This window comes from Pogonomyrmex barbatus, unplaced genomic scaffold (genome assembly GCF_055798465.1).
Source record: "Pogonomyrmex barbatus isolate J1 unplaced genomic scaffold, ASM5579846v1 scaffold15, whole genome shotgun sequence".
NCBI lineage: Eukaryota > Metazoa > Arthropoda > Insecta > Hymenoptera > Formicidae > Pogonomyrmex > Pogonomyrmex barbatus.
Genome location: NW_028297111.1, coordinates 5,402,436 through 5,415,691, shown reverse-complemented (window position 1 = coordinate 5,415,691; position 13,256 = coordinate 5,402,436). Strand labels below are relative to the sequence as shown.

The window sequence follows — 13,256 nt, the reverse complement described above, 5'->3', positions numbered from 1 at the left end:
GTGGCGGCCGAGAAGTGTTCCGCTGGAGTTCCTCGGCTGCTCCAACACAAGCACCAGGAAGGGCACCCGTGAGGTTTTATTGGGTAATGGAGGAGCTTAACTCTCTGCCGAGTCCCACATTTCCTTGGGCAAGTTATACGCCCGGGGGGACAATGCGTAAAGGCATTTCTCCATGTAAAAGAAGGCGTCAATCAATGAAAAAGAACACTGCCGTCATTTAGAAATTGGAATGGAAACAATCTTCCAACGATTAAAAAAATATGGTACAACCATAAATGTAGCAAAAAGCAAGTTCGGCGAGGAGAAAATAGATTAAGTTATACAGTCGAAAGAGACGGAATTAGACCAATCTCGAACAAAGTCGATGTCATTACAAACTTTAAGAAGCCAAACACTATCAGCGAACTCAGATGATATTTAGGAATCATCAATTTTTACCACCGTTTTATTAAGAATGCAGCAACTTTGTTAGCACCGCTCAATATATATTTAATAGAAGCAAAAAAAGAAAGATAAGTGTTTAGTGATATAAACACTAGAAGCCAATGCTGCTCTTAAAGAGAGCAAAAAACGTCTAGCAGAGTCAATACTTTTAGCTTACCTACTCGAACACACTAAGCTTATTCTGAAAACAGATGTTTCGAATTTGGCCATAAGAGCTGTTTTGGAGCAGTACCAAGACGGTTATTGGAAGCTGCTAGGATTTTTTTCAAAAAAAATTGACCGACACTCAACAAAAATATAGTACATACGAGAATTATTAACTATCTATGCTAGCTTAAAATCTTTCGACATCTGATAGAAGCTAGAGATATCATCTTAGCAATCGATCAAACTATTATTATATATACAAACTGTTATTATATCTTTCTGCAAGATAAAGCATCCGAAAGGTAAAGAAGGCAACTCGATTTCATCGATTAAATCACCACTAAAATAATCGTTAGCGGAAAAGAAAACGAAGTCGCAGATACTTTATCACGATTAAAAGCAATCGAAATGCCAGTTGTTGTCTCGACGGACGAATCGTATGCAGAACAACAAACTGATACTGAACTGAAAAATGCTGTTGGAATCCCAGACAGCCCTGTCATTAAAAAAACTACGTCTGGACAGTGAGAAAGCGATATATTACGACGTATCAGATTCAATCAGAATATATGTTCTAACTTCTCTACACAAGAGAATTTTTGAAGTCGCGCATGGCTTATCTCATCTGAGTGCAAGAGTAACTAAAAAAATCATTACTGAAAGATTCATTTGGCCGACAACCAAAAAGATATCGGATGGTAAAAACTTGTCTCGCGTGTCAAAAAGCAAAAATATCACGACATAATGTGAGAATTCCTGAACAGATAGCAGTTCCCGACAAAAGATTTCATCAAATCCATGTCGATATAATGGGACCACTTCCAGTATCAAGAGGATTTAAATATTGTCTCACCATAATCGACAGAACTACTAGATGGCCGGAAGTTACACTAATGGCAGATTGCTCAATTGATACAGCAACAAAATACTTTCTTCTATGGATCCCTCGCTTGGGGCACCACGGTCACAACTGACCGGGGACATTCAATTCGAGTTTGCTCTTTTCGAATCAATGGCCAAATTGGTAGTAGAAAAACCAGGATCACGACGTATCATCCCCAATCAAATGGGATGATGGAAAGATGGCATCATTCGCTTAAATTTGTATTGTAATTAAATGCCATATGTCAGAAGAATAGGTTGACATACTTTCAATGATCCTCTTGGAATTATGAGCAAGCTTAAGGCAGACATCAAAGCATCAGCAGCGGAGATAGTCTACGAAACTATCCTGAAATTACCCGGAGAATATTTTAATTTCAAAGACGGATATCCACAGACATTCGTTGAAAAACTAAGGAAACGCATGCACATGATTTGAGGACATCCCACAGCGCATCATACAAAGAAAAAAACATTCTTGTACAAGGAGATAGAGACTTACACCCACGTGTTTGTATGGGTGGGCCGCCCAAGAGGACCTTTAGAGCTCCGATACGAAGATCCATTTCCAATTATTACAAGATTATCAGATTTTATTTACAGAATCAATTACAAAGTACATCCAGAAGAGATGAACATAGATAGACTGAAATCCGCCTTTATAGAAGAGGAGCTCCAACTTAAATCCCCGACGACCTTCCACGTACCACTCAGCCGCTGCCGTCCGGATCCAATTTGAGATATAAAAAACAAGAACGAGTCAGATTCGTGAGCTCGCCTAGCGATTCACTGGTGGGGGAGTAGTGTGGTGGCAGAAGTTGTTCAGAGATCCACCTAGGCACTTCACTAAACAAGACGCTTTGAAAGATGCTTTAAGAATACACCTAAGAGAGAAAAAGATTCTAGAATGTGCAATATCATTATTCTTCGCAAGTCTGATTTTGTGATAGTAGTAGTAATAAACAGTTGTATTTTTGTTAATCCAATGATTATTAATGATCAGATCCTTCGTGTATCCCAAAGCACGCGCCCAAGGGCAAGACGACGCGGAACGAAGTTATTTTCTAAAGTAGGCATCGCCTTCGAAATTGGACCGAAATGTGCAATTAATTCCGAGCACTGACTTAGAATGTTAGTACCGCTCACTAACCTAATCGTAGTATGTATCGTAGTATGTACTGGAGAATATCCCGCAGTGGCCATAGGATAAAATGTTTATCCTATGTTAGGATAAAATGGTTTAAAAACAATATATTATGTAGAGAATGCATAAGGGTGACATATATAGATCGTGAAAATCTATAACATATACATAATATACATGACACTCCTTAGGGAAACTAAGTGAAAAGAATGAAAAAAAATGAGAGAAAGTGATGAAACATTTTCTATGTCATTAAACATTATCTTGTATCATTGCATGTTTTTAAAACGGTCACCCATCCTACTTGGGATCTTGCTCGATGACTTCTATAATGGGATGAAACCTGCAACTGAAATGATAATATGAACATGAAATTTTGACAAAATATAATAGATCTGGTTAATGAATGTTATTATATTGTCTTATAAATAGTCTTAATTTTAAAATCTCGGTTGCATATGTAAAATATGTAATTCTTGTAGCTAATTTAATTACATTTAGAGCCGTAAACCTATATTATGTTTAATGAGAATCATTTTCATTATGAAAATTGTTTATAAATTTGTTGAATATATTCTGTTTATTTGTTTATAAATTTGACAATAATTGTACTAAATATGGGAAATATTTTTCTTATTTATATATTATAGTTAATTAACATGTTGGCTCCGGCGTCAGTCCCTAGGGGTTGACACTGATCTTTTCGTTTCGCTGGCGCCGGCCCCTAGGGATCGACATTACGATTTTCGCTTAGGTGTCGGCCCGTGACCGTGGATCGATACTATCAAATAAAATCAAATAAAAAGTAATTTATAAAATATAAAAACGACATATTTACACTTTTTCAATATAATTTATTAAAGCAGTCTAAATATAAATTTGATTTTTTTTCATGCGTGTCGCAAAACGTTACGACGTAAATTTACATTACGTTTATTTATTTTTGTGTTTTTACTTTCTATGTTAATATATCGAATTTTGGAAAAAGATTGAAATAAAATAGTCGCGTCGAGCGCGTCATATTTTGTTTATGTTCCATATGACCCAGCTCGCGTTCAACTCTCTGCGCCGGCCGAACGGAAAGGACACCAAAATTGATTCCGGAACCAACGTGTTAAGAAAGATAATAATTAATATTGTTATTTCATTATTAATTCATTAAAAATGACGATTAAATGATGATATATTTATAACAGTAATATTTCGTAACAAATGTTACGTTTATTTTATGTCATTATTTAGTACACTGACGTCGAATGACGAAAAATGACCTTAAATTATCATCATAATGATAATTATCTTGCTACTTGGGATACGACAAATGATATTCTACATAGATATTATAATGATATTTTACATAGGTTTTATACGAATAATCTTAGTGTATTCGATATGATCACATTCATTATTAAACGTAAGTATTATATCACAATCTTATTAAATTCAAATAATATCTAATATTCAATTCTAATGTACATATCATTTATATAAAAGATTTGATATAAAAAATGTGGCGCCAAGTTATAGTCTTATTACTTCGAAAATTAAATGTACATGTTGCTTTTAAAAAATGCTTTAAAAAATTAATCAATGATTCATATCTTTATATTCCCATTAAAATCTTCTTATTTTAAAACCCAAGTGCTAGTAGCTTTAATTCTTTTTAAAAAATAATAATATCATAAAATTGCATTTAACTTAATTAATATGTCATCTATATAAAAGATTTGAATATCAAAAAAGTCATGTCAAGTTATAATCCTATTACTTCGAAAGTTAAATGTAGAATTGCTTTTAAAAAATGTAAATCAATTAATGATTCGTATCTTTGTGTTCTCATTGAAGTCTTCCTATTTTAAAATCTAAATGATAGTAGCTTTAATTCTGTTTCAAAATGATATAAAATTGCGTTTAACCTAATTTAACTCAAATGGTATGTATCTAACATAAGTGGTAGTAGCTTTTATATCTCAATATATGTAATATAATATTCCGGCATCCTTTTGTAAAGAATTTTTAAATATATAATTAAAAATGTATATTTAAATCCAATGAAAAATTTAATTACAAAGAATTAAAGAGGTAATAGTACAAAATAAAAGATTTAATTTAAATAAAAAAATGTTTATGTAAAAAAACTTGGCGCTGGATAAAAAAATAAAACTATTTAAAATAATAATATATTCCTTAAATCTTGTGATTACTTTTTTAAATAAAAATTTGTCATTTTTACTTTGTTATTATTTCAATTAAGATCTAGCAACGCCAAGTTTTTTTCTAAATACGTTATTTGCGATAAATATCATCACATGCCTCGGTAGTCGAGATAAGGGATAAGATATCTGCCCGGTAAACAAGAGATCCAGGTTCGAGTCCTGGCTGAGGTGGTATTTTTTCGCAAAATAATTACGAGTTTTCACGACTGGTTCGTGATCGGGCCCTGCTGTGACGCACATCCTCTCTTCTTATTCGGGGGCTCGAGCTATGCTTGATGCAATCTCTCCTGTCGTGTTCCAGGAGGATTATTTGTATATTTGCCAATGGCGTTGGAGGGTGTCGCCGTTGCAGTTCGACCTGTATCCATCGAGAGAATAGGATCAACATCTCTCTGGAGTACCGATCGTGGGGATTCGAAAAAATATATGTATATATGTATATTGTAATATACGTATATATATGTATTATTGTATTGTTGATGTGTTATTCTAAATATGTTATTTGCGATAAATATCATCACATGCCTCGGTAGTCGAAGGAATAAGATACCTGCCCGGTAAGCAGGAAATCCAGATTCGATTCCTGAGGTGGTATTTTTTCGCAAAATAATTAATTTTCACGACTGGTTCGCGGTCGGGCCCCGCCGTGACGCACACCCTCCCTTCTTATTTGAATCGAAGTTCATTAAAATCGGGGGAGGGGGGGACACTTAGTTGTGTTCTCTTGTGAGACTATCTAAATGAAATTTTTTGCTACAGGTTCAGAGAGAGAACGCGATCGTAAACCGGGAAGTAAGACATTTCCATTCAGTTCCGATTATGATTTTAATCGGAGAGGAGCTTGAAGGATTGAGATCTGCCAATTCTAGATGAGAGCATCCCGTTTAACCACGTTGCGATTGACCACAGCCTCTCACAGCGTGCCTTTTCTCTGTTCAAACGCTATGAGTGGCTAGTGGTCAATTGCAACGTGATCAAACAGGTCCCATTCATTCTAGATCGCTAAGATACGAAAATGAAGAGAGATTGACATTATGTCGCGGTATTTGATTAACGATTTGAAAATGATTGAGTTGGTAGAGTATACCGACACATTACCGAATCGCGAAAACACTTGTATATTGGCACTGTGTCGAGTTGATGTCGCGGTATCTTCGATTCTGGAAATGGCGACTGAGATTCGCTCGCGCTTCAAACGCAATTGTTGTGCGAGATTTTCACTAATCAAGGTGGCTATCGAATCTTGATATAAGAGAGCTCGCAGCGATCTATCGCAAAGCTCATCCGAATTCACGCAGTTATCAAAAGAATTTGAGAATTTGACCGATTTATTTTCGACAATAAATTCGGAACAATAGGATTCACTTCTCCTGAAGTTGATCTGTGGTTGGATAAGTTCTCGGCAGACATGAGTCGAGCCGATGGCTTGTGCAACAGAGTATGATACTTCTGTGGACAATGACGACACGAGAATATACTTGGACATTTCATTTTATGTTTCGCGCTAAGACAATTAAAGCAATGATGAAATTCCTTTACAAGGTCGCAACGCTGAGATACTGTTTTGCTTTTGAATTTAGAACACGCAGACAAGAAATGATTTTGTTGATATATGGGACAATAAGCACAAGTCATGTTCGCCGTATGATTTTGAACGAACTTTGTTTTCTTCCCACTTATCGAAGATCCTGGAAATGCTTTCCTGTATGAATGCGAGCAGCGAGAAATGAATCTAACCATTTGTAAGACAGATACTCGGTTTCATTCCCGAGTTAAAATTTCCATGCTTTCCACATAGATTTATTTAATTTCGACGTAATTAAATAAACCAGCCAATAATTCCAGATATCGACAGTTTAATGAGGCAAGTGCCTGTGCCTATCGCGATATTTGTTTTGACTCGCAAGATTGTTAGTTCCGACAGAGAAGAGAGGAATTTACGGGCAATAATTTATGCATCGAATGTAGATGTTTGTGTATCAAATGCCAAGAATTATCGTATCGCGACACAAACAACTGCCAGGCAATTTTAAAATTAGCATAATGACGAGATTTTTGAGCAAATTTTGAGGTGAACCTTTGAGACAAGAGAGCAGATACTGTAACCGCGCGATGTCCGACAATTTATCATTCGCTATAATGAGTGCATTGAAATGATCCCGGAAGACTTTACATTCGTAATATTCGCTCGAAAATTTCGGAAGATTAATATGTAGCAGTTTACAAACTGTTTTAGAAGAAAAATTAAACTGTCCTTAGCTCACGTTTCCGGAGGCATTTAGCGATGGACTCTGCGGCTCAAGAGTAGCGAGGGTATCGGCCATATACCAGGTGTATGCATAAGTTTTTTCCGGTTTTTTAGTAAAAAAAGACACGTAATTTTCAAGGGAAATTAATTTTTTTTTATTCAAAATATTGGCCATCGGCTTCTACACATTTCGCCCATCTTTCAGGTAATTTATGAATACCATGCCAGAGAAAACTGCTTGTGCGGCGTCTTTTGCGGCAAACCATTCGTCGAGCCATTTTCCAACTTCCTCGAAATTGCTGAAGTGCTGCTCTGCGAGCGCGTGCCCCATTGATGCGAAGAGGTGATAGTCAGATGGCGCCAGGTCTGGGGAGTACGGCGGGTGCGGAAGGATGTCCCATCCAAGCGATTTCAAGGTGTCTTTCACTGGTTTTGCTGTGTGAGACGGCGCATTGTCGTGTAACAAAATCACTTTGCCATGTCTTCTGGCCCATTCCGGTCGTCTTTCGATTAATGCGTGGTTTAAATTAATCATTTGTTGGCGATAGCGTTGTGTGTTAACGGTTTCGCCGGGCTTCAAGAGTTCATAATACACAATACCGCTCTGGTCCCACCAGACACAGAGCATGGTCTTCTTGCCGAAGCGATTTGGCCTTGGTGTTGATGGACCGTCAGGTGAAAGCCACGATTTTTTCCGCTTCGGGTTTTCAAAATAAATCCATTTTTCGTCACCCGTCACCCATCAATTCGATACAAAAATGATTTCCTTTCGTGGCGTTGAAGCAGCATTTCACAAGTGACTTTGCGATTTTCCATTTGACGTTCATTCAAATCGTGTGGGACCCATTTACCGAGTTTATTGATCTTTCCCATTGCTCATAAACGCTGCTGATTGTTTCTTGTGATACATGTAATGCTTCTGCTAATTGCCGTTGAGTTTGAGTTGGGTCATCATCCAATAACTCCTGCAATTGCTCGTCTTCGCATTTTTGTGATCTACCAGAGTGCTCACTGTCTTTCACATTGAAATCACCACTTTTAAATTGTCGAAACCATGTCTCACATGTTCTAATCGATGGAGCGTGTTCACCATATGTTTCTACCAGCAAACGATGACTTTCAACAGCCTTTTTCTTTTGATTAAATAAAAAAAGCAATGCGTGCCGCAAATGTTCTTTTTCAGGCACAAAACTCGACATGATCACTGAACGATAAAACAAAGACGCTAGTTTTTGGCGGAGTCAACTTGTGTGTGTTCGTAGTTTTAAATGTCAGATGAACAAAATGATGTATGTGTCAAATTAATACGCTGCGTACTTTTCGCTGGCGACATCTCTTAGTTAAACCGGAAAAAACTTATGCATACACCTGGTAGTCGAATGTTTCGTAATAGGCGTCCTCATAGGATGTCGTCTGAAATACTTCTCAGAGGTAGTAAATTCCTTGCCCGCTTTGGCTACAATCTGGATGTTTGCTCACAACGTGAGACTTGATCTTTTAGCCTGTTGAGTTTATGGCGCACAAGATCAACAGTGTAATTAGATTTGCCAATTTTCTTGAAATTGTCCCATGCGCGTCCGATGGAACGCATAATAACACGTTGTTGCGCTAGTAAATCCTTCATTTAGACTGAGGACTTACTCACTTTATAGTATTCATTGACTTAGCTGCTCAATTTTCTTTAGTCTGATGTGATCAGAGTTCGTAGGAGAATGTCTCTTTGTCGATGCACAAGTGACCCACCGATTCGGCTCGAAGGACCAGAAATTTATGTGCGGAATTGAGACGCCGTTCGCTAGAACGACCTTCGACTGAAGATCCAATGGGTGATAGAATTAGAAATTTCTTCTAAACAGGTAACAGTAGTTTAATGAGTCAAAGTTTACAATGAGATGTACAGAATGTAGAGTTCGATGGACACTTACAGAAAAGAGAATAGCAATTTACCAGGCCGTTTGAATGTCGATAAGAGAATGTCCGCAACATGTTAAAAAAATGCAAACTTTGCACCTTCATTGAACTTGACGAATGATTACCGTCAGAGTGTAACGTCTGCTCATTAGACGCATCGCACGACGCTCCACCGAAATGCTGTGGAAATTAAATATATAATATTGCACAATATTAGAAAAAAACAGAAAAAAATAAAATGCAGTTGAAACTTACGCGTTATGTTCCTTCTTTGTTTCGCCATCGTACAATGCGCCGCTTCCTTTGGCAGAGTACATTGCGTGCATTGATCGTTTGTACAAACGAATGATGGAAAAGCAGAGTACTCTTCGTGCAGATCGTTCGATGGAAGATTGATTGCATCCGCGTAAATTTTGACATCGCAAACCGTTAATCCCCTCTCCCTTTCCTCTTCCCCCTTTCTTTCTAGAAATTTTATTATTGTGATCAAACATGTAGCGATATATTCGCAAAGGATCGCGATGACATGTTTAAATTTTTTTCCAGGAAAAAGCCACAATAAGATAGCTTTTTTCTAGAAGTCGACGTACGTGTCATGACATGTTAAGAGAGAAGCGCCAATACTCCGGCTGCTATAAACAAATTGCGATTCGGAAGACCTATGATGATGATGATGATGATGATGATGATGATGATGATGATGATGATGATGATGATGATGATGATGATGATGATGATGATGATGATGATGATGATGATGATGATGATGATGCTCCGATTTAGACAAAGAAGTAGCATTGACGACTGTACGTGTCGCGGCATGTTATGAGAAGCGTCAATAATCCGGCTGCTATAAACAAATAGATAAACAAATTGCGATTCGATTGCAAACGTATGATGATATTCCGATTTAGACAGAGGGACAAAGGAACAAAGAAACTGCCGATGATATTTATAATAAATCATTGGGCGCGCGGGATTACAGTAGGCGGAAGTCTAATGAATTGATCGAATGTAAGAGAAAGAAATAGTTGACCATGTGAATATTGTGATTTGAAAATATGGAAGAAAACATCGCGAATATAATAGACAAAATGTTTGGAGATGAAGAAATGGACATTAATGTTAAAAATATTGTCATTGATATTGAAGACGAAAATGAAAATGAAGAGCACGCGTTGTCTGACGAAATGGTATTAAATAACATTGTACAATACAATTTTACTATTGGTGGTGCACTAATTGTATGTGCTGAATGCATGACTTGTCTGACGGACATTGACATTGGAATAATGTATGCCGTTAAGAAACATGAGATAAATACTCTTGATGTACTAAACGGTCAATTTTGCTCCAATTGTAGTCCGTATACCAGGTGCATAAATTTTTTCCGGTTTAATTAAGAGATGTCGCCAGCGAAAAGTACGCAGCGTATTAATTTGAAACATACATTATTTTGTTCGTCTGACATTTAAAACTACAAACACACACAAGTTGAGTCCGCCAAAAACTAGCGTCTTTGTTTTATCGTTCAGTGATCATGTCGAGTTTTGTGCCTGAAAAAGAACATTTGCGGCACGCATTGCTTTTTTTATTTAATCAAAAGAAAAAGGCTATTAAAAGTCATTGTTTGCTGGTAGAAACATATGGTAAATACGCTCCATCGATTAGAACATGTGAGACATGGTTTCGACAATTTAAAAGTGGTGATTTCAATGTGAAAGACAGTGAGCACTCTGGTAGATCACAAAAATGCGAAGACGAGCAATTGCAGGAGTTATTGGATGATGACCCAACTCAAACTCAACGGCAATTAGCAGAAGCATTACATGTATCACAAGAAACAATCAGCAGCGTTTATGAGCAATGGGAAAGATCAATAAACTCGGTAAATGGGTCCCACACGATTTGAATGAACGTCAAATGGAAAATCGCAAAGTCACTTGTGAAATGCTGCTTCAACGCCACGAAAGGAAATCATTTTTGTATCGAATTGTGACGGGTGACGAAAAATGGATTTATTTTGAAAACCCGAAGCGGAAAAAATCGTGGCTTTCACCTGGCGGTCCATCAACACCAAGGCCAAATCGCTTCGGCAAGAAGACCATGCTCTGTGTCTGGTGGGACCAGAGCGGTATTGTGTATTATGAACTCTTGAAGCGGCGAAACCGTTAATACACAACGCTATCGCCAATAAATGATTAATTTAAACCACGCATTAATCGAAAGACGACCGGAATGGGCCAGAAGACATGGCAAAGTGATTTTGTTACACGACAATGCGCCGTCTCACACAGCAAAACCAGTGAAAGACACCTTGAAATCGCTTGGATGGGACATCCTTCCGCACCCGCCGTACTCCCCAGACCTGGCGCCATCTGACTATCACCTCTTCGCATCAATGGGGCACGCGCTCGCAGAGCAGCACTTCAGCAATTTCGAGGAAGTTGGAAAATGGCTCGACGAATGGTTTGCCGCAAAAGACAAGCAGTTTTTCTGGCATGGTATTCATAAATTACCTGAAAGATGAGCGAAATGTGTAGAAGCCGATGGCCAATATTTTGAATAAAAAAAAAATTAATTTCCCTTGAAAATTACGTGTCTTTTTTTACTAAAAAACCGGAAAAAACTTATGCATACACCTGATATGCTCCGGAAACTTGTCCCACACGTGATCGATATAGTCACCGCACACGCGTAACAGTACGTAACGATATGTAACAGTATTTTCGGTATATATGGCAACTGCTCAGCATTCAAGTTCCGAATATCGGAGAGATGCGACAGCGCGAGATACATTTTTGCAATTGAGCAATTCGCGGTTTCGCGCGCCTATATAGGCGTTCAATCGAAGCCTAGATAACGAACGTGAAATTTGTGCGGCAGCCACTGACGATACGCGTCACTGCGGCGAGAAAGCGCGAATGATGGCAGACATCGAGACGGAGCGCAACACGGTGAAATGTTACCGAGTATTATACGCGCTATCATTTGCGGATCATCGAATTGCGGTAAAACCAATGTTCTCATAAGCTTGCTCGAGAATCCGCACGTGTGTACGTTTCGAGAACATGTACGTATACTCGAAATCGTTGCAACAACCAAAATATCAATATCTTGAAATATTGTTGACATCGATCGATGAAATCAGCTATTTTACGTTCTCCAATAATAGTGACGTCATTCCAACCAAGTGAGGCACATCCCAATTCGATCTTTGTCTTCGGTGTCAACGTCGTCAACGACGTTGCATGCGGTAAGTAAAATGCGGTGAGAGAATACTTCTCGATGGACCACCACTCGAACGTCGATTGCTTCTATCTCTGTCAGACGCAAGAATACCTAAACATCTGATATGCGACAATACAAACCTGCTGATCTTATTCAAATAGGATGGTACTAACTTGAAACATGTTTACAACGATCACGTGAATACCGACATATGATGAATTCTATGCGTTATGCCGCGATTGTTGGCAGCGCGAATACGGATTTTTAGTGATAGATAGGATAATCCGCTTATCAATGGGCGATACAGAAAAGAATTTAATACATTCGCGGTACCATAACGCGATTAGTCGATGCCGACACGTCAAGCAGGCAACATGGATGTTATCTATCAAAGATCGCGAGAAAATAGCGAAACAGATTGCAAAAACGAGCGATTCGATTCGCAAAAAATATCGCGCTTTGAACTGGTAAAATAGCTGAAGATGTAGCGTTGGAGAGACGTTTCAAGCCCATCATCGAACCTCTAAAACAGACTGTTGAAAACATCGAAAAATCTCAGCCGATTAAAAAAGAAATCAATGTTACAAAGAATATTAGTATTAAGAAAAAAAAAACGTGAAGACAGCGATGACGACAATAACATTACAACTAACAGGTATTCGTATTGGACGGATATTGGATGGTTGAAATTAACGCCGCCTAAAAAGCAACGTACAAAACAATTGAACAATTGAAGTGAACCGTCACTGACGTCTTTTGTCTCAAAAACATCTTCATTTCGCACAAACGATGGCATTTTCGGTGGTTCTTTAGATAATTCTTTCGACGATGGCGATGCTTTCGATAGTTCTTTCGGTGTAGATTCGTATGTGAATGAATCTGATATTCAATGACTGGCGTTCAATTGTTTTGTACGTTGCTTTTTAGGCGGCGTTAATCACTGAAAACAGCCATCAAACAAACTCTGCAAACGCAGAAAGAAGAAGCCGTGAGACGCTTTATGATTAGCTAGGATTATTGGAACGAAAGTACG

At 37.9% G+C, this 13,256-nt stretch overlaps 1 long non-coding RNA gene across 4 annotated transcripts in view; it reads right to left on the bottom strand.

Annotated features, from left to right (window-relative positions):
- Positions 1-4,411: 4,411 nt before the first annotated feature.
- The window catches only part of LOC148937301 (uncharacterized), a 181,268-nt gene continuing 172,423 nt past the window's right edge, over positions 4,412-13,256 (bottom strand). For all 4 annotated transcript variants that reach the window (XR_016138494.1, XR_016138495.1, XR_016138497.1 and 1 more), the window contains exon 3: positions 4,412-5,191. This is a non-coding gene — a long non-coding RNA (uncharacterized LOC148937301). The remainder of the gene's footprint in view (positions 5,192-13,256) is intronic.